Source organism: Cyanistes caeruleus, chromosome 1 (assembly GCF_971803275.1).
Source record: "Cyanistes caeruleus chromosome 1, bCyaCae1.hap1.1, whole genome shotgun sequence".
NCBI lineage: Eukaryota > Metazoa > Chordata > Aves > Passeriformes > Paridae > Cyanistes > Cyanistes caeruleus.
The window spans coordinates 70789031-70808820 of NC_141701.1; the positions used below are offsets into that span (position 1 = coordinate 70789031).

The 19790-nt window shown below is 43.0% G+C and overlaps 1 long non-coding RNA gene across 1 annotated transcript; it reads right to left on the reverse strand.

Annotated features, from left to right (window-relative positions):
* Positions 1 to 386: 386 nt before the first annotated feature.
* On the reverse strand, positions 387 to 19030 carry LOC147655581 (uncharacterized). The gene is made up of 2 exons (XR_015289783.1): positions 3987 to 19030; positions 387 to 3270 (listed from the first exon to the last, which is right to left on the reverse strand). It is a non-coding gene; the product is annotated as an uncharacterized LOC147655581 (long non-coding RNA).
* Between the last annotated feature and the right edge of the window lie 760 nt (positions 19031 to 19790).

Consider the following 19790-nt stretch of genomic DNA (forward strand, 5'->3'; position numbering starts at 1 on the left):
CCAGCTGTGGAGCCAGACCAGAGATGTCAAGTGTAGAAGTCCTCCTTTTGGAAGAGCTCTTTATGAAAAGAGGAATCAAATATCAAATAAAATGTCAATATGTCAGTGTATCATCCCACCATGTCCCCCTTTTTGCTCAGCTGCTTAAGCCTTACTGAAATACAAGAAAAAAAAACAAACCACAGAACAAAGCTCATAGAGTTATATAAATGAGCTCATAGAGTTAAATAAATGATTATAAAATCTCACAGACAAAATTATTGTTCTCCAAAACTCATTTCAAAACCTCAGATATGGAGAGACAGTCCTTAGCCTCAAGTCTTTGAGAGACCATTGAAAGACAATACAGTTTGTAGCAGCGAGGTTCAGAATTCCTAAAGCAAATCTCTCCTGAAATACTTTATTTTTAAGGCTTGATAGACATACACAGAGCTACAGAATTACATGTGCAAGAAAAACAGTAGTTCCTTCCAGAACTATGCACTATGCTTATCTCCTTGGCAGCCAAGCAATTAAGAAAAGAATAAGCAAACATGTACTGCTGCATACTTCTTTCCCTCAGGCCTCTTCCTGATTTTCTGTTGTTTCCCAGAATTATGTACTATATTTGGATCAGAAATGTAAAGGTTAAAAAAGTTATTGAACAGGGCAAAATGTTTTATATCAGCCTGATCCTGTCCCACCTGGAAAGAGGATGGACTAAGGAATGAGTATTGTAATGACTGTGTATCAGCAATCAGCTTTTCCCAGAAGCAGATCTGCCAATTCACATCCATTTCACATCGGCAACTCTTAGGCCCCAGCCCTAATCTCCTTTCCCTCATTACAGAAGGATGCCTACATCCTGTGCTCTAACGTGCTGGTCATGGGTAGGGAGATGAAAACTCCACAACTTGTGAACCAGGTGCTCATGAGACAAAACAGCTTCATTTATTATGCAGAGCTCACTTTTATACTTGATTCATAACTCCCGGGCTTAGATAGCTATTGGCTGGGATCTCTCTCTGCTTCCCAGATCTCTCGCCAGTGATGTGCTTACTTCTCAGCTTGAATGGGGCCAGCCAAGGGTCCCCTGTATCTTACCCAGGGATATGTTCAGGCATGAGCCAGGCCAGCTGAATTGGATTTGTGTTATGCTCAGATTTATTTTGTCCAGTCCAGGCAAGCTGTACTTTTACAATTCACCCTTTTCAGTTATATTAAAAAATGTAAAATGCTCTCTATTATCCTATCTGCAAGGGCCCTTTGCAGATGGGGTGATAGGAGACAGCATGGGTCTAATTTGAATGAGATTTTCCACTTAATCTGACAAACCGAGTTATCCTCAGCGAGCAATGTGCTTCATGTACTAAATGAAGTTTACAGCACCCACTCCAGGAGCTGTTTAGGCGAGATCACAATCCTTCAAGCTAACATGCCACTGGTTAACTAACTACTCATAGTTACAAGCTACAACTTAACACTAAAAAAAACCAAAAAATAATTCAGAACTGAGATTATACTTTATAAACAAGAAACAAAACCAAATTCAACCTTTAGAACTGTGAGAAAAACTAACTTAACAGAAAAACATGTAAACAAACACAGTTTTTGAATGAACTGTCTTTTCAAGAGACACAGATTTTCATGAGGTAGGTGAATAAGTTGTTTTGGTTACTCTTCTTCATTCTGTTTCATCATATCTGTTGAGAGGCCATCAGGAGGATTCTGGTTGTGGTCCCAGGCAGGATGTAGGGCAGGATGGACACATCTGGCAGGTACCCAATATGTTCCAGTGACCGCAGAAACGCAGGCATATCCCCTTCCCCAAGTAATGAGGTTCCACAGGCCTCCCCACTTATTGGTGAGAAGGTCTTTCACCATTACTTTGGGCTTAGGCAACAGTTTATCTCCAGATGATTGTAATGATAGTGATTTAAAATGACTGGGTTCTGGGACTTTTCTGATACTGTTAAATGATTTAGTGTATAAACAGCTTTAGCTGCCTTAGCTCTGTGGGGTCTCACCAGACATTCCTCCCTTTTGTTTTTCAATAATATGTTTTAAAGTATCATATGCTCATTCCATGATGGCTTGTTCTGTTCCTAATTGGGGAATACCAGTGTGGTGTGCTACACCCTAGACCTGTAGGAAATGTCTTGTTTTCTGTGAAATCTATGCAGGGCCATTGTCTGTTTTGATGGTGTGAGGGATGCCCAAAACTGCAAAAGCTGACTGCCAATGTGCAATGGCATCCTGACCCTTTTCTCTTGTGTGCCCATATTGTTAAGTCATTCACTTGTGCTAGGATTGCAGAGTTCAAACAAGCCTGGGTTGGGGGATCTTCCATGGGGTGCAATCCCACGAGCTGAGTGATCCCTGCCTCAAAGCATGGGTCCTGCTGTGAAGCTCTTGAATTTTTCAATCCCTGGTACCTCTGCATAGGATCTCCAGGCTGTTTCAAACATCATATACTGCACTGGAGTACAGATTAATTTTGCAATGTGCCTCCTATCATAGGGAGTTCATTCACTAGCAGTTATAAATCGAAGCATATTTTCTACAGCAGGCAATCCTACCCCATGTTTAGCAGCCAGCTGGCATAGCTCTGAAAGGATCTGCCAATTAAAGGACATGTATTTATTGGGTGTTGTGCCATTATCGCACACAGCAATTGTTTCCCCTCCCTGCTGCCAGTCCTCTTCTGATGGTAAATGCATGGGTGCAGAAATCAGTTCAGCCTCCTGTATTTCCCCCCTTTCAATCGCTTTTTGTTTTACCTCCATCTAAAAGATCAGCGGGTCTCGAGTGGGGATGGTTTCTGCTCTGAACATCAATGGAGTTGAAGCTGCTGACAACAGGATTGTAGAGGCTTGTCCTTCGGAGCTGGTAGTAAGGTAAAGACTTTGGTTCCCTCTGTGGGTATCTCGTGATTCCATCAACGATGTGGTTCCTTGCGGCTGATGGAGCCTTCGCTGTAGATGAACTGGAGCCAGGGCTGCACCGGGTGCAGGTGCGAAACCGGACTCCGGCGCTGGGATTCCACGCCCTGCTTCCCGAGTACTTCCGGGTATGGACCGGACACCACGTGACATCAGCTCGGGCCCCGCCCCCCAGCAGCGGCAGGCAGGCGTGGCCAGCAGAGGCGGGACCGCGGGCGCGGCTTCTGGGCTGAGCCAATCAGCTCCGGGCAGGGGCGGGTCCAGGCGTTTCCATGGTGCCGAGGGGCGTGGGCGGCTCCACTGTGGGGGCAGTCCCAGGAGTGCTGTGGTTCAGCGGCGTGGCTATGCGCTGTGGGAATACAATGGTGGCGTTCTGAGACACGGCGCAGCACCACCGTGGAGCCAAGGGAAGATCTGCTACTGCACAACAGATCGGTGCAGCTATTGGACGCTCCAATTTGGTGCAGCACCTCCTTGGCGCAGCGGCGTCTTTGCTGCTTTGTCGTGCTCCTCTCGGCTGCGGCGCAGTCGGCGGTAGCTCGCGGCCCCGACACGTGGAGGGGTTGCACAATTCAGTGCTACACGCCTCAGTCTGTCCACCCGCCGTGGCACTGCCAGCTGCCTGTGCTCTCCAGCATGGCGGGCTTGCTGGAAACAGCTCACAATAAAGCGGTGTCGGGGCAAGGGGGGCATTCCGAGCAGCCCAACCTTGCAGGGCAGCTATTCGGCGGTGCCGCTCCACCCGTGGGCTTGGAAAGGTATCCCAATCTCCCTCTGTTCCCTCCAGAGCCCTGTTCTTGCTCTCTAGTCCAGCATCTGTCTCAATAAGTTAAAAATAAATCTCCAGGGCTTTAAAACTTTCACAGCACAGCACTTTCACAGTTGTCGTCTCCCTTGGATGGAGGCTGCTCGAAGTATAAATTGTCCAGTTTGTTTCCATGTATTTATATCAAGGGCAGACTGTTTGGTTGTGTCCAATCCGTGGTTCTTTGCCCACGTTATTAAAGCTAATAATGCATCTTTATCATATTCTAAGTCCCATTCTTGTAAAAAAAACAGCCATACCTTCAAAATTGCAGGCGGTTGACTTGGTATCCAGGCTCCCATGGCTCTGATGAGTATTTTCTTATATTTTTAAGGGTAAGTCCAAAAAATATTCCAGATTTTTTAGTGATTTTTCACTGCAAACAGCTCTCCTCGCTGTATCTTCTAGACGGCTTTTTCCACACACCTTTTTTCAGCTTTTCACTGTAGTTTGGGCTCTTCTGGCCTCTGTCTTTTTCAGCTTTTTGCTGTAGATCACGCTTTTGTCACCTGTTTTTTCCAGCTTTTCACTGTTTTAGACAGGCTCTTCTTGCTGTGTCCCTGTCTTACCCTATCTCTGCTCACGGGAAAGGCTGTGCCTTCACACAGGGTTACCACATGTAACGTGCTGGTCGTGGATAGCGAGATGAAAACTCCACAACTTGTGAACCAGGTGCTCATGAGACAAAACAGCTTCATTTATTATGCAGAGCTCACTTTTATACTTGATTCATAACTCCCGGGCTTAGATAGCTATTGGCTGGGATCTCTCTCTGCTTCCCAGATCTCTCGCCAGTGATGTGCTTACTTCTCAGCTTGAATGGGGCCAGCCAAGGGTCCCCTGTATCTTACCCAGGGATATGTTCAGGCATGAGCCAGGCCAGCTGAATTGGATTTGTGTTATGCTCAGATTTGCTTTGTCCAGTCCAAGCCAGCTGTTCTGTGACAGCTGCCCTGTTGTTGGCACTGTGAACCATTATGACCTGTGACCCCTTGTCTGGTTGCTGACACAGACTTCTCCACACAAGCACAGGCTAGAGAGTGAGACTGCACTGGAAAAAATATAGTAAAGATATAGAAAGATACAGGAAGAAGGAAACTGCAGTTGATGCAGGACCAACTTGTTGATGAGACAGCCATATCAACCAGCAACTTGCTTATACATGGCTGTCCTCACCTGTCCACACTTTCCTCCATTTTCCCATGGTTGTAATTCCTGCCCCCCACTTTGATCCATCTCTTTTCCCACCATTGTCTCCTCCCAAATAAACAACTGTAGTTACCTTTTCCCTGGTTCCAGTTTTGCTACATCCATAACCACATCTGGCATTTCTGATACATTTAGCTACTACATCTCAGCCTTAAATGATACAGAACTATAAGGGTTGGAAAAGACCTTGAAGATCATCCAGTCCAACTGCTAACCCAGCGCTGCCAAGTCCGCCTCTAAACCATGTCCCAAATTAACACATTTATACATTTTTAAAATACCTTCATGGACAGTGACACTGCCACCTCCCTGGGGAGCCTGTTCCAATGCTTGGCAATCCTTTCTGTGAAGAAGTTTTCCCAAACCTCTACAAGGTTTATTGCTATGGTAACCTAGACACTGCAGGTTTTTTCCCAAGATTGCATTCCCCAAAAAGACTCCAGTATTGAACTCACTTCTCTTACAGTTACCTGGGAAGCTTGTCCTCCTCTCACACAGTTCCCCATAACCAGCTGTGAAATCCAGATGTTTTTCCTGGTGTTACACTGTAATGTTTGACAGCTGCTCACTCTGCTGTTTGTTATGTTTGGCAGTTTCTCTTGTTATGTTCTGTTTTTTCTCATGCTCTGTTCTATTACCTAAGTCTTACCATGGGGCCTAGTCATCTTCATAATGTATTTCAGTGGGAAAAGTAATCCATAATGTGTCCCAGTGCAGAAATCACAGAAAAATACAAATAACTTGTCCCCTAGAGGGAATCACAGAAAACACGGTTGGAAAGGATTTCTGGAAGTCATCCAGGTGAGTATTAAGAATTGCTGAGGAAGGAAATTCACCACCTCTTTGGTCAAATTGTTTCAGTGCTTAACTACTCTCACCATGGAAGAATTCCTTCCTTACAGGTCACTGGCATTTCTATTGCTCTGCCTTGTTGCTGGAAAATTTTCCTCTTGTCCTTTAGTGCACACATCTGATCCAAGTCTGGTGCAAAATTGTTTTTTACAGCATGAAAGGAAAGTTTGTTCCTGTATCCTATCAAGTCCACTTTTCCGCTTTTCCAAGTCACATCAGCAATGTTTGTGGCTCAGGACAATGAAGAGGTTAAAAAAAATAAATTAAATTTAACCAAATTACTTAATGAAAACAAAAGACAGCTGCCTTTCCTCATAAATGGTTCAAAAGCCATAGAGATGTATCAAATACATCACAGTTTTCAATTCTGTGGAATTACTTCTCCGAAATCAAGGCTGCCTCTTGTACAGAGAGAAAAGGGAGAGCCTTGGGTTTAGAGCAAAAGAGGCAGGGAAGCTATTCCAAAGCTTTAAATGAAAGATACTGTCAGAAATTCAGAAAAGGAACTCGATACCTGGCTAAGGATGTTAGTATAGTCTGAGTTGCTAAGCAACAAACACATAAGTTACTAATTTCAACATTAAGGAAATTCCGTCATTTCAAGAATGAATTACAGTCTATTTTGTACTATTTAGAATAAACCAAAATGTACTTTGTAGTGATAGAGTACTTCTCACTAACATGACTATATGCCACTAAAATAAAATTTTCATACACTGGTTAAAAAATATAATTCTTAATCCAGATGTGGATACCCAGACAGAAGCAGCCTCCTTTCCTCAATTCTTCCTCTTTCCTTGAGATGTTCTAATGTCACCAAACCTGAAGTTGATCTCTACCACTCAAGTCCTTCTATTTTTTTGTATCTGCACCTCTGTCAGTTTATGGTGGAAAGATGTATTATAGTAATCAATGTTCTGCTGAAAGTACAGCATCTTTTTTGATGCTTATAAGATTTATGAGCTAAAATAAGTCCTGGTCAGCATACATGTTAAGTGTTTTAAAAAGTGCTGTTGAAATCATCTCAGAGTACTTCTTTTCTTTTCTACCCTTTTATTTTTTGTTGGGGGTTTTTGGTGGATTTTGGTTGCTTGATTGCTTGATTGGTTTTGGTTTTTTGTGCACTTATTGTGCCAAAGCATATTCAGGCATTTTGGTTGTTGTACCATCTCCTGGTAAAGAAAAAATTCAGTGACATGAAAAAAGAGAAAGCCACACATGATAAGATGGGAAAGCATTTAAAAGATGGTCAGCAGCTTAATACATTTGCAGATGTCTTTACTTATGACCTTTTGTGATTTGTACCATGTAAGAAATTCGTACCACATACTTAGAAGTAATATGTAGATCATTACATAATTTCTCATCAGTTAGGATTATTCTGCTTTTGACTGTACCATGAATATGATGGGCCAAATGATAATTGCCACCTAGTGAAAGCTGGGGTGGTTTTACAGATCTCAACAGACCAAGTTACACTGGTCAAGCACTTCATTCATCCTTCTTCCACCTCTCTTGGCACTTCCTTATTGCTGTTTGGGGAAGGAAGGTAATTTCACATTTGAAGTCTATCTAGGAATTTTTTTTTTTATTTTTAAATAAGAAAAAGTTTCCTCTGGGTGTTATGTTTATCTGGCCACATCCAAAAGCTATGAATATATTGGCTCCACTGTTCTCCTTCTGCATGAGACCCACCCTCTGTAGGGAAAACGCTGCCATCGCAACCCAGGGCAGCAGAAGGCGAGGGGGCTGGCGGGCAGGGAGAAAAAGCAGGTTGGGTTTTCAGGCTAATTACAATGTTTTGTGTTCTGGGTCACCTTGTAAATGAGATGCAATGCTCAGAAAACTGCAGCCAAAGCTGCTCGGCAGAAAGTGGAGCAAACGAACAAAGGTTCTGGTGGTGTTCAGCCTTTCTTGAACACAACCTGCAATTTTCATAGTGAGCAATTACAATGGTTCTAGAAAACTGGTTTGTAGGACATCTTGCTAAATGGGCAAAAGTTGTTTTTATATTCCAGGCTGTAAAATTGTTCATTCTGGGTCTGGTGAGTGATCTGTATCAATGGACTTCTTCTGACACACTTGCTAAAATGCATTAAAAATAATTTTAACACAGCCTCAATTAAACACATTTGATCAGCTTTGCAAGCTAATGCTGCTTCCAAACATTTTGTCATATTGATTAGTTTAGCACTTCTTCAGTTTAAGGCTGGCATGATTTCTGATTATCTGTACTGCACATGTAAAACATTTCTAGGCTATCTGAAGAACAGATCTGAAGGCAGCTGAAGTCTGGTTCATACATCTCCAGTGCCTGTGGCTTGTGCTTATATTGTTCATTCACCTTATAATTCTGCAACTTGAATCACACTTTCCACAGGAATATTGTGAAAATTAGTATTTGCACTGCTCTTTGAGGATGCCTCACCCTCACTCCTGCTATTTTCTGGATGACAGTGGGCTGGTAGTTTATCTATGCAGTAGGGTTCCATTTTGAAGTGCAGCCTCACATAAATGTGCACCAAGAACACTTTTACTCTTAAAAAACTGTACAGGGTGTATATATTGTAGATCATACCAGGGCTGATTCCTGATACAGGGTATGGATGTTGTGGGAATGTTAAATTGCAGACTGTAAGAGTACTTTGGGGGCCCCTCAGGTAATTGCTGCCTAATGCACCTGCACATTGCACCTTGGCTTTAACTGTGCAGCTCTGCTAGGAGAAGACTTTGCTGCTGAATATTTGCAGCCCTGGGGCTTTTTAAAGATGTGTAGATGTGGCACTTAAGATATTATTTAGTGTTGGACTTGGCTGGGTTAATGTTTGCACTCAATGGTCTTAGAGGCCTTTTCCAATCTATGATAGTGTTTACCTGAGGTGTTGATGATGTCAGGAAAATTAATCCACGAACACCAGAGGTTTATGTCCAAAAAGGAGACAGAGGAGTCCTTTTTCTTTATTCGAATAAAGGGAGAGGCCACGGGGCATTCCCCTGGGGTCTCTCAAATTTTTGGAGGGCGCAGCCTCCTTTTTATCCTAATTCCCGGCCGCTTGTCCCTTCTCTCTTTCCCCATAGGCTGAGGTACTTGAGAGGTACAGGCTTCCCGGAACGCCTGATACCTGGGGTACCTTCCCCCCCCCACCCCCAATGCATAATCCCTTCTTAACTTTTATGGAATTCATAGTGTTCTTTCAGTGCCTCTTTGATCTTCTACTGGAATCCATCCCATTGTTTCTGTCGTCTCTCACTGATAGCTGCATCTTATCAACTGACCCACAGCTTGTTTGTAAAGACAAACTCATCATTCCTCTCAATCCCTCCTCTTTTAATTTTTGTTAATAATTGTCTTTACAAACCTTAGTTATCATTGACCTAATTTCTTGTTCTTGTGTCTTTTTTGGCTTTGCAATTATTTGCAGTGGCATTACTTTCTGCCCTTTTGTAGCCATCTCTGGGTCAGTAGGCACGGCTACTACCTGCATTCTTTTGATCACATGTTGAATGAGTTGTATTAAGCAAGGGATCATGCATGGTAAAAAGATTAGGGTTGCTACAAAACATGAGAGGAAAAAAAGCATTTGTTTGACCCATAGGCCACCAGGTAACCATGAAAACATGTCCCATTCCCATCCTTTCCATGTTTGGACCGGTACATGGGCTAACTTTCTTATTCCTTTTGTTATTTGTTTTACCACTTTTCCATTGTCATCTATTTGCAAACAGCAGTTTGAGTCATTCAATTTTCCACACACCCCCCCTTCTTCTGCTAATAAATAGTCTAATACCATCCGATGTTGAAATATTGCATTTCTCATCTGAGTAGACTGGTCAGCAAGAAGGTCAAGAGCTGTAGCTGTCTGGTTGACTATTATTTCAAAGACAGCTTGCAACCTAATTATCCGATTTAGATTATAAATGGGTTCTCTGGCACCTGATATTAATTCATTTGGGTTCCAGGTAGCTGGTCCATAGTGTTGTATGATCCGTTCAGGTGGCCATTCATCTTTTCCCCACTTTTGGGTGCTCCTTCCAACCAGGGATGTATCAATAGACCGCTTCTCTCTAATTAGATCATCATATACTTTGATTCCTAACTGATTTCCTTGAACTTGTGGTAGCAGAAAGAACAATGGTCTAATATACCCCACATAACATATTCCTGACCAGTTTGGGGGTAGCCTGCGGTAAGCATTTTGGCCACAAATCCAGTAATGCCCCTTTAGAGCCCAGGTCCCATTAGCGAAGGGACCTTCCCAATTTTCATCATCAACTGGTGGGTCAAAATACAGCTTGCTTCCAGGGCCTAGTGGTCCACCCACAATAGTTGCCTCGCCATAAGAATCACAATATTTACATTTCCAAGCTCCTACATGAGGTTTCCACTTGCAATCACATCCCAGATTTGTTTTATTAGATCTGGACCAGAACCTGTTAAAAAGGGTTCGAGTTCCATTTCGGTGTTGCCATTTCCACTGATAGTCTCGGACAACATGTGTCTTACTTGTGGAATTATCCCGGGGGCAGCTTAAAAATAAAGGGTCAAAAAACTTATCCTTCCCCACTGCTTTACAGCCTTCAAAATCTTTTTGGTAATTATGGAAGGAACACCTTACCCAGCTACCATTAGTGAGCTTAACATGCGTTTGATTCCATCTGCCTCTATATCTGGAACAGTCATAAGGAGGGCAGTTGGGGGTCCAACAATCTAAACCCAAAGATAAAGTCCAGTCACAAACGCTCTTTCCCACATATGTGCTTCCTGTTCTGTTTAAGCAATAAATGCCTCTTTCAGAAGAATGAAGCTGCCATGGACTTCCTTCTTTGTCCCAAAATCCTGTTCCATTATGGACTTCACTCAGGGTGCTAACCCACCATTTAGGCTCGACTGGGCTGGCCACCCATGGCCAGCTTTCAGATACCCCTGGCCCTCCGCAGACCCAGCAGTTTCTAAGGTTAAAGGTCTTTGCTACTTGTTCTCCTAAAGTAAAAAAATCATTTTCCCACTTTAGACCCCAACTTAACTGAAAATATAAAGGTAAAATTATTAAGAGAAACATTCTAATAGTGTTATAACCTAATTTCTAATTTTCAATTTCACGTTGTCTTCTACACCACCTGTGGCAAGTGAAAAGCACAAAAACAGCTTATCATAAAGAAAGCAATGACAGCATGGATTGGCTCCCAGTGGCTGGAGATTTGAGAGTAGGGATGCTCAGACTATTTCAGCAGGCAGTCTGTGGGTAGGCACTCAGGGCTTCCCCCGATGTCGACGCACCAGCTACTGCTCCAGTCCACTCCTGCGGAGTGTCAGTCGCGGCTTCCCATCCTTCTCCTCCAGCTGAGATGTCCAAACCTCTGGGGCTTTAGCGACCTTGACTCGAGTGTGATGTGTCCACCCGTGCTCAGCTGTCTTGATGGCTGTTTCTGTGGTAGCAGCAGCTGGAAAGGTCCACGCCACTTAGCCAGCAGGGGTGCTTCTTTCCACTCCTTAACTAGGACCCAGTCTCCTGGTTGGATATTATGCACAGCAAAGTCCAAAGGCAGGGTCTGTGTCAGCTGAGCTTCCTGTCGAAGAGATTTCACAAGAGACAGTATCCGAGCCACATACTGTTTTAGATATACATCACTTATCTCTACCCCCGCCCCAGGCTGAGAATTACAAGGATAAGGAATTCCAAACATCAGTTCAAAAGGAGACAGTTGAATATCTTCCCTGGGTCTGGCCCTGATTCTTGCTAAAGCCAGTGGTAAGAGCCGCAGCCATGGCATTTTCGTTTCTATCACTAGCTTCAAAAGATGTTTTTTTATTTCTCTATTCATCCTTTCAACCTGGCCTGAGCTTTGGGGATGCCAGGGAGTGTGGAGGTTCCATTGTATCCCTAAAGCAGTCATTACTCCTTTAAGAACTTTTCCAGTAAAATGAGTTCCTCTATCTGAGTCTATCGCTTCCACCATCCCATATCTTGGGATTATTTGTTCTAAAAATACTTTAATAACTGACCCTGTAGTTGCTGAAACAGCTGGGAAGGCTTCTGGCCACCCTGTTAATTGACATACTATTACCAAAAGGTATTTAAACCTCCCCACTGGGGCATCTCAGTAAAATCCACTTGGCACCTCTGGAAGGGACGTACAGCCCAAGGCCTTCCCCCCCTGGCAAGTTTCTTTGTAACTTTGTTATTTGTCTTAGCACAAATCAAACAACCATCAACAGCTCGTTTTGCCAGAACAAAAAGACCCACAGCAGCATACATTTTGAGGAAGGCTTCTGCTATCCCTCGGGAGCCCCAATGACTCCCTTTGTGGAGCTGTTTTAGCAGTTGTGAGGCTAAAGCTTTCGGTATCCACTGCTTACCATCTCTTGTAAACCAATTACCCCCTCTTTCTTCTGCCCCACTCTTTTTAACTATGTCAAGTTCTTCTGGTGAAAAAGACAGCTTCTCTGGCAAGGGGGCAGTTACTGGGAGCAAGGGAAGTAACTTAGAGATTTCTGGCAACAATGCAGCTTTCCGAGCTTCTTCATCAGCCAGTCTATTTCTTACTGCCTCTTCCGAGCACCCTGCCTGGTGTCCCTTGATGTGTATTATTGCTACCTTTTTTGGTAAATTCACCACCTCCAATAGGCGGGAGATTAAGTTCTCATGAGCCAACGTTTTTCCTCTGCAGGTTAATAAACCTCTCTCTTCCCACAGTTTCCCAAATGCGTGTATCACACCATATGCATATTTAGAATCAGTAAAAATATTTACTGTCTTGTCTTGGTATAACTCACAAGCTCTCACGAGGGCATACAGCTCGGCCGTCTGAGCTGACCAGGTGGCCGGTAACCTCCCCCCTTCCTTTAATTGCTTTCCATTCACGACAGAGTATCCTGTAAATCGTCTTCCTTCTATCACCTTTGAAGACCCATCAATAAACACGTTTTCCCCCTCAGGCCACGGGATGTCTCTCAGATCATTCCTTGCCCTAGTTTGTAGATCTATTACTTGAATACAATCATGGAATTTTCCTTGGCTCCCTTCCTCAGGGCCATTCAAACAGGAGGCTGGGTTAAAACTTTGCTTGCTTTTAAATTCTAAATCCTCCTGTTCTAATAGACAGAATTCATACTGTAGTAACCTAGAGCTGATCATCCACTTAGAGGCTCTCTCAGTTAACAACGCTTTAATCTGGTGTGAAACTTTAACAATCAGATAACCCCCCCTTGTCAGCTTTCGGGCCTCAGCCACCATCAGAGCTGTGGCTGCGCAGTTCTGCAGACAATGGGGCCAGCCTCTGGCCACCGGGTCTAACAGTTTCGAAAAATAGGCAACCGGTCTTTGTGTTCCCCCATGCTCCTGTACCAAAATTCCTTTTGCATGTCCCTGTGTAACATCTACATATAATTCAAATTCTTTTTCTATATCTGGAAGAGCTAGGACTGGGGCCTTAACCAATTTGTCTTTTAATTTTTTAAAACTTTGTTCTCCTTCGGGTGTCCATACCACAACATTAGGACTGTCTTGTGTTAAAAAGCCATATAAAGGTTTGGTCACAACAGAAAAGTCTTCTATCCACACTCGGCAGTATCCCACCAACCCTAAAAACTGTCGTAATTCCCTTTTTGTTTGGGGTAATGGTACTTGTAGAATTCCTTGTATTCTTTCTGGATCAATACACCGTAACCCTCCAGTTAAAATATGCCCCAAATATTTGACCTGTTTCTCTACCAACTGTGCTTTCTTTTCAGACACTCTAAGTCCTTTTTTAGCGAGAAAATTAAGCAGTTTCACAGTAGCTCTTTCAACCATCTCCTCCTGTTCCCCTGATAACAGTAAATCATCCACATACTGCAACAACTTAACCCCGGAAGGTGGAGTAAATTCTCTTAGTATTTTTTGCAAAGCTTGTCCAAACAAAACAGGTGACTCTGTATAACCCTGTGGGAGGACTGTCCAGGTCAATTGCTGTTTTACCATTTTACCTCCTTCCTCTTGTTCCCACTCAAAGGCAAAATACTGTTTACTCTCTTCTGTAATCGGACACCCCCAGAAAGCATCTTTTAAATCCAGTACTGAATAGTACTGATGTGAGGAGGGGACCTGGTTCAGGATTGTATAGGGATCCGGAACTGTGGGATGCCTTGATTTGACAATTTTATTTATTATTCTTAAATCTTGCACCATTCTGTAGGTTCCATCTGGTTTCTTAACTGGCAGGATAGGGGTGTTATAAGGAGACATGCACGGTTCCAACAGACCTGCCTTTAGCAGGGACTCAATGATAGGCTGTAACCCCTTCCTTCCCTCCCTTGAAAGAGGGTATTGTTTTTTTGACACAACTTGTCCTGGTTGCTTCAAAGTAATTTGGAGAGGCTCTATGTCTAATTTTCCATATTTCCCCGGGGCTGCCCACACTTCCGGATCTATTTCAGCATAAGCTCTCTCAGACATTTTACACAAAGATATTACAGTGCTGGACTCAGTGTCATTTTTTATAATACTGATTTGCATTCCCATTTTTGCCATCAAATCTCTCCCCAGTAAATTACAATCACAATTAGGAACAAACAGGAACTCATGCATTTCAAACTTGTCCCCCATATCTATTAACAGCGGTTGAATAAAATGCACTCGCTCATCTTTTCCGCTTACTCCTTGAGTAACCAATGACCTTTTTGACAATTTCCCTCCTTTAGGTATAAAATTTAAGGTGGATCGAGAGGCACCTGTGTCTACTAGAAAACACACCTCCCCTCGATCCGGACCCACCTTAAAAGTTATCAAGGGCTCCTGAGTGGTGGGTCCCTGGTATAATGGAAGCCCCTGACATCCCTAACAATACATTTCCATTATCTTCTGGACTTCTTCCTCTTGTGGGTCCAGCTCTTTCTGTGGGCATTCCCTTTTCCAATGCCCTTCTTTCCTGCAGATGGCACATTGGTTCCTCCCCAGCCGCTGTTTGGGTCGGTTCTCCCCTGTCGAGGGGGGAATGCCCTGGACACCTCCTTGTGGCCGACCCCGTCCCCTCTGCCCCGGGGGACCCCTTGGACCTTGTGGTTTATTCTTTTGGGGCTGCAAAAACTCTGCCATCATCTTTGCCTTAGCTCTTACTTTTTCTTCATCCCTTCTTACATATATTTGCTGTGTTTTTCTCACCAATTCTTCTAGAGGCTTATTCTGCCACTCTTGATCTTTTTGTACTCCTTTCCTTATGTCAGGCCAAGCCTTAGTAACAAATTGTACTTTCAACAATGTGTCAAAGGCTGGTCCTTCAGGGTCCATCCCCCCATGCTTCCGCAAGGCATCCCTAATCCTCTCTAACCAATGAGAGGGGCTTTCATGTTTCTCTTGTTCTAACGACATAGCCTTAGCTATGTTGTTAGTTCTAGGAGCTGCTGATTTGATTGCCCTAATCAAATAAGCACGGTAATCACGGAGGCGAGCCAGGCTGGCCTGGTTATTTGGATCCCACTGGGGGTCCACCTGTGGGATGGCATCATCTACTGTAGGTACATTAGGTCCAGCCCCCCCCACTGCCTGTGGATGTTCATCCTCCCACAGCTGCCGAGCTTTTTGCAAAATCATTCGTTTCTCTGATGGCCCAAACAAAATCCCCAAAAGAAAATCCCAATCTTTCCAGGTATAATCTGCATTTCCCAAATATTCTTCTATCTTTTCCCCCACCCCTATGGGATCATCCAAGTATGGTGGTAATTCTTTTTTTTAATCCTCTTATATCCTGGGTAGTAAGTGGTATAACTACAAACCCAAATCCTCCCCCTTGACCTCCCAAAGGGACTTGGCGGAGTGGCATTTGATGGACCCTTGTCCCTTGGGTCCAGGGGGCTTCTGATGCTCTAAATTGAGTTCCTCTTCTAGTCCTAGGGGGTGATATGATATGCTGCTCCCCCCCCCCCCCCCCCACCATTGTTATTTTCAGGTGGAGCTGTAGGAACAGCATTTCCTTGATCCCTTTGTCCTGGAAGGTGAGGATACAGGGCATCTGCAGCTGGCCCTGGGTCAGCTGGTAACACCGGAGGACAAGACAGGGGAAGGTGCTGAAAAACATCCCAGTCTTCACCATTTTCCTCTTCCCCCCCTTTTTCCTCTTCTCCTTTTTTTTCTTAACACATAGATTTCTCCTGTTGCTTGTTTAAACCATATCAATCCACATTCCCTTTCAATCCATCCTTTCCAATTCTCCTCTAGATACCTCCACAGAATTCGGCACAAATGAATTCTATCTGTTCCATAAGATGGCCATATAAGTCCATTCGGCAACTTATACTCTGTCCATACATAATAACAATATTTTACCATCATCTCCATAGTGACTTCTGGGTGAATGCATAATCTGTCCCAAGATCTCAGCATTCTCCCCAAGGGACTCTCCGGGGGTATTGTGGGATCGTCATCCCTTTTGCCAGGACCCCTTCCCGGCTGTACCCTTGCAACCCTCCATGGGTGCTCTGTTTGACCTGTGCTACCCTCCCTGGGTGCCCTCCCAGGCTTGCTCCCCGAAGATCCCATTTTACTCACCGGTGAGGTTTTCAGTGGTCCTTCCCTGTGGACTCTTCACGGACCCCCCTGGTCCGCCTCTCGTCTGTCTCCTGGACAGTCTCGGGAACCCAATCGATCGCCCGGTGCTGGCCGCCACCAAGGGGAGCTGATCACCGAAACTGGGTGAGGCGCGCCTTCAGCTCCGCTCGCTGCCCGCCGCCCCGGACGGTGGAAATATCCCGGACGAGCCCCCAAAAATTGTCAGGAAAATTAATCCACGAACACCAGAGGTTTATGTCCAAAAAGGAGACAGAGGAGTCCTTTTTCTTTATTCGAATAAAGGGAGAGGCCATGGGGCATTCCCCTGGGATCTCTCAAATTTTTGGAGGGCGCAGCCTCCTTTTTATCCTAATTCCCGGCCGCTTGTCCCTTCTCTCTTTCCCCATAGGCTGAGGTACTTGAGAGGTACAGGCTTCCCGGAACGCCTGATACCTGGGGTACCTTCCCCCCCCCACCCCCAATGCATAATCCCTTCTTAACTTTTATGGAATTCATAGTGTTCTTTCAGTGCCTCTTTGATCTCCTACTGGAATCCATCCCATTGTTTCTGTCGTCTCTCACTGATAGCTGCATCTTATCAACTGACCCACAGCTTGTTTGTAAAGACAAACTCATCATTCCTCTCAATGACAACATCAGGATGGACCTTACAGACTATTCCCAGCACACTATTAACAAGACTTACTCTCCTATGGTTTTGGCTTTGCTCCTCTCTGCCTTGAACAACACAGGTAAGTCACTTGCAGAGAGGAAAGACAAGTTATACACTGAGTCATCACTTTGATAGTTCAGATCAGGCACATAACTGCTAGAACTTGCTCAAAAATTTGTGGGTCACAAGATTTAGTTTACATCAGAACTATCATGTCTAAGACCTGCTTTTGGACTCTGACTGTTTTTTAGTAAAATATTTTAGCCTAGCTCAATTTTTATAACAAAGTCAAAGAATGCCTGAATGAAACCTTACATTCTCCAATATTAAGAATTTCTTAGGAATGTAGTAGGGCTGGTAAGATGATCTTCTCTGTTCTAGCCTTATACATAAGCATTTCACTAAGTTCTTAATCTTCTTTTGAATTCTCTGGGTTTAATATTTACAGTTGAAAATTTTTAATCTTTGTTGCAGTAATACTAAAGGCTGCTGTTGTAAAAGAACTTCAACTGTATCACAAAATCCAGTAAATTTTGCATATTCTCTCTGCAACAATAGGTCAGCATCTTCCTTTAAAATATGTCAGTCCTTTGAAATTAGCAAGCAATTTGTTAGTCAGTGCACCTAAACACTAAAGAGACAGTAAATTGATCCCTGCCTTCAGGGCCCCTGGTTCCACAGTTATTGCAAAAGATGCAAAATTAAACAAGATTTTTATTCCAGTGAACAGAGTCAATTCAGACCAATGGAAGAATGGGAGAATATTGTTAATTCCTCAGGCAAATCTAAATCTTTCATCCTGCCCTTTCTGGGGCTTCCTCAAAACTGTTGCAAAGACAACTACTATAAAAATTTATCAGAATAGCCTTTTGCCTCATAATCACATCTCCGCAAATGCTGCTGCCTCTGCAATACTTTTTTCTGTTCCTATGCCCAGGAGATAAACCAGCTTCAATAATTTGCAGCAAATTATAATTATTGATGAGTCTTCAGACTGCCTTCTTTGAAGGACATACATATCCCATTAACCATGTGTTTGATTGTTAGGACCCATTTCAACCCCCTCTTATTCTGCCATCAACTGGACAAAATTATGTAGACAGTGTTCTGCAGTTTTCTAGCTCTGCAATTTACCAGAACACTTAGAGAAAACAGACCAGGAAAATTACTATAATTACTTTCAAATTTTAATAGCTCTCTTGTGCTGTGGCCTTAAACCATATGAAATTGCTAAAGTATGGAGTAAATAAAGCAGCTGTTACAGCTCATTGAGCTATAATATGGCCACGGCTTCCTGGAGAATATTCAGTACTATTATACAAAGTACATATAGTCACTTATAAAAATATAAGTTAGTAGAGAATATAGAATTATAGTTAAAAAAAGGACTCCCAGAATCTTACATGAGAAAATGTCAATACCATATTATATGCACAGTGTAGTATGGAACCATTAGAACCTAAGAGATGCACAGTTCCTGGTGTGTAGGGCTGGATGACTGCATACCTATACATTTAAATACCATTTTTATATCTGTTTACACGTATCACTAACATGCATCTGTGGCTGTTTAAATGATTGTACAACTGCAGGCTGTGGTAGTTGAACCTTTACATATTAATTTAAATGTGTCTGTGTTTACTTTACCAGCCCCGGAGTGCAGATAAGAAGATAAGAAAAGGAAATGCCAAGGCTGTGAGACAGAAATTCTTGTTTCTGTACTTTTCAAAATCTGTCTGATGTAGCTCCAAGATGGCTTACAGGGGTGAATTAACATGCTACAATATTAAAACTCAGTCTATTAAGCTGTTTTGAAATTAAACTTAATGTTATATCAGTGGCAAAAGGTCTTAGGCACAGCAACATGGTTTTATGCTGGAGGATCTTTGTGCAAAGGAAGATGTCTATATAACTCCCAGTTTAATATTTACTCTCAGAAAACACGTGTACCTAATCCAGCAAATGCACATGTGGCTAAGGTCCTTTTCCTTTGCCATTATTTAAAAAAGAGCATTTCTAAACATTCTATTGTAATAAATGGAATTGATTCATTCTAACTAAATTATAACTATTTGGAAAATTATTATTAGAAGCAATCAAAAGAATCAGTGTTATAAGGCAGATGTACCCTTTTACAGATGTTACATGTTAAAATTGAGATACAGGATGTAGTTTAGAAAATAAGTGATGTCCCAAGACGAAAATGGCCTTGAGATGGACAAAATTAGAACAACTTTAGGCATTGGGCCTAAAAATCAGTAAATATAAGACTATTTAGTAGACTTACATAACACAACGCTTAGTATGCATGCGCAAACCTGTGAAGCCATCTGAAGGACAACGAGGAAGAGGAGAAGCCTTCACCAAAAGACCACAAAAAGAAGACTGAAGACCCCCTAACAACAAGTGAAGCATGTGCCGTGAAGTATAGTGATGTAAAGTCAGAAAAATCAGAAATAGGATGAAACTTATGGGAAACATTAATGAATAAGCATACAGTATATAAGTTTAGCTTGAAGTGCTTTGTTTTGTATGTGAAGCACACCTCCATACCCCGGTTGGTTTTGGATGTGAGGTGGGGTGGGAAGCCCTCCCCATACCCCCTTTGGTTTTGCTTATGCTTTAATCATACTAAATTACTGGCAGATTATATATATAAATTGTAATTTTTTGCTAAATTATATTATTTTACTAAACTGTATTTTTTCATACCAAATTACTATTCAATTTACTAAATTGTATTCATTTTTAATTAAACTGCCTAATGGGACCCAAGGGACCTAGCTGTCAAAATTCTAATTTCATTT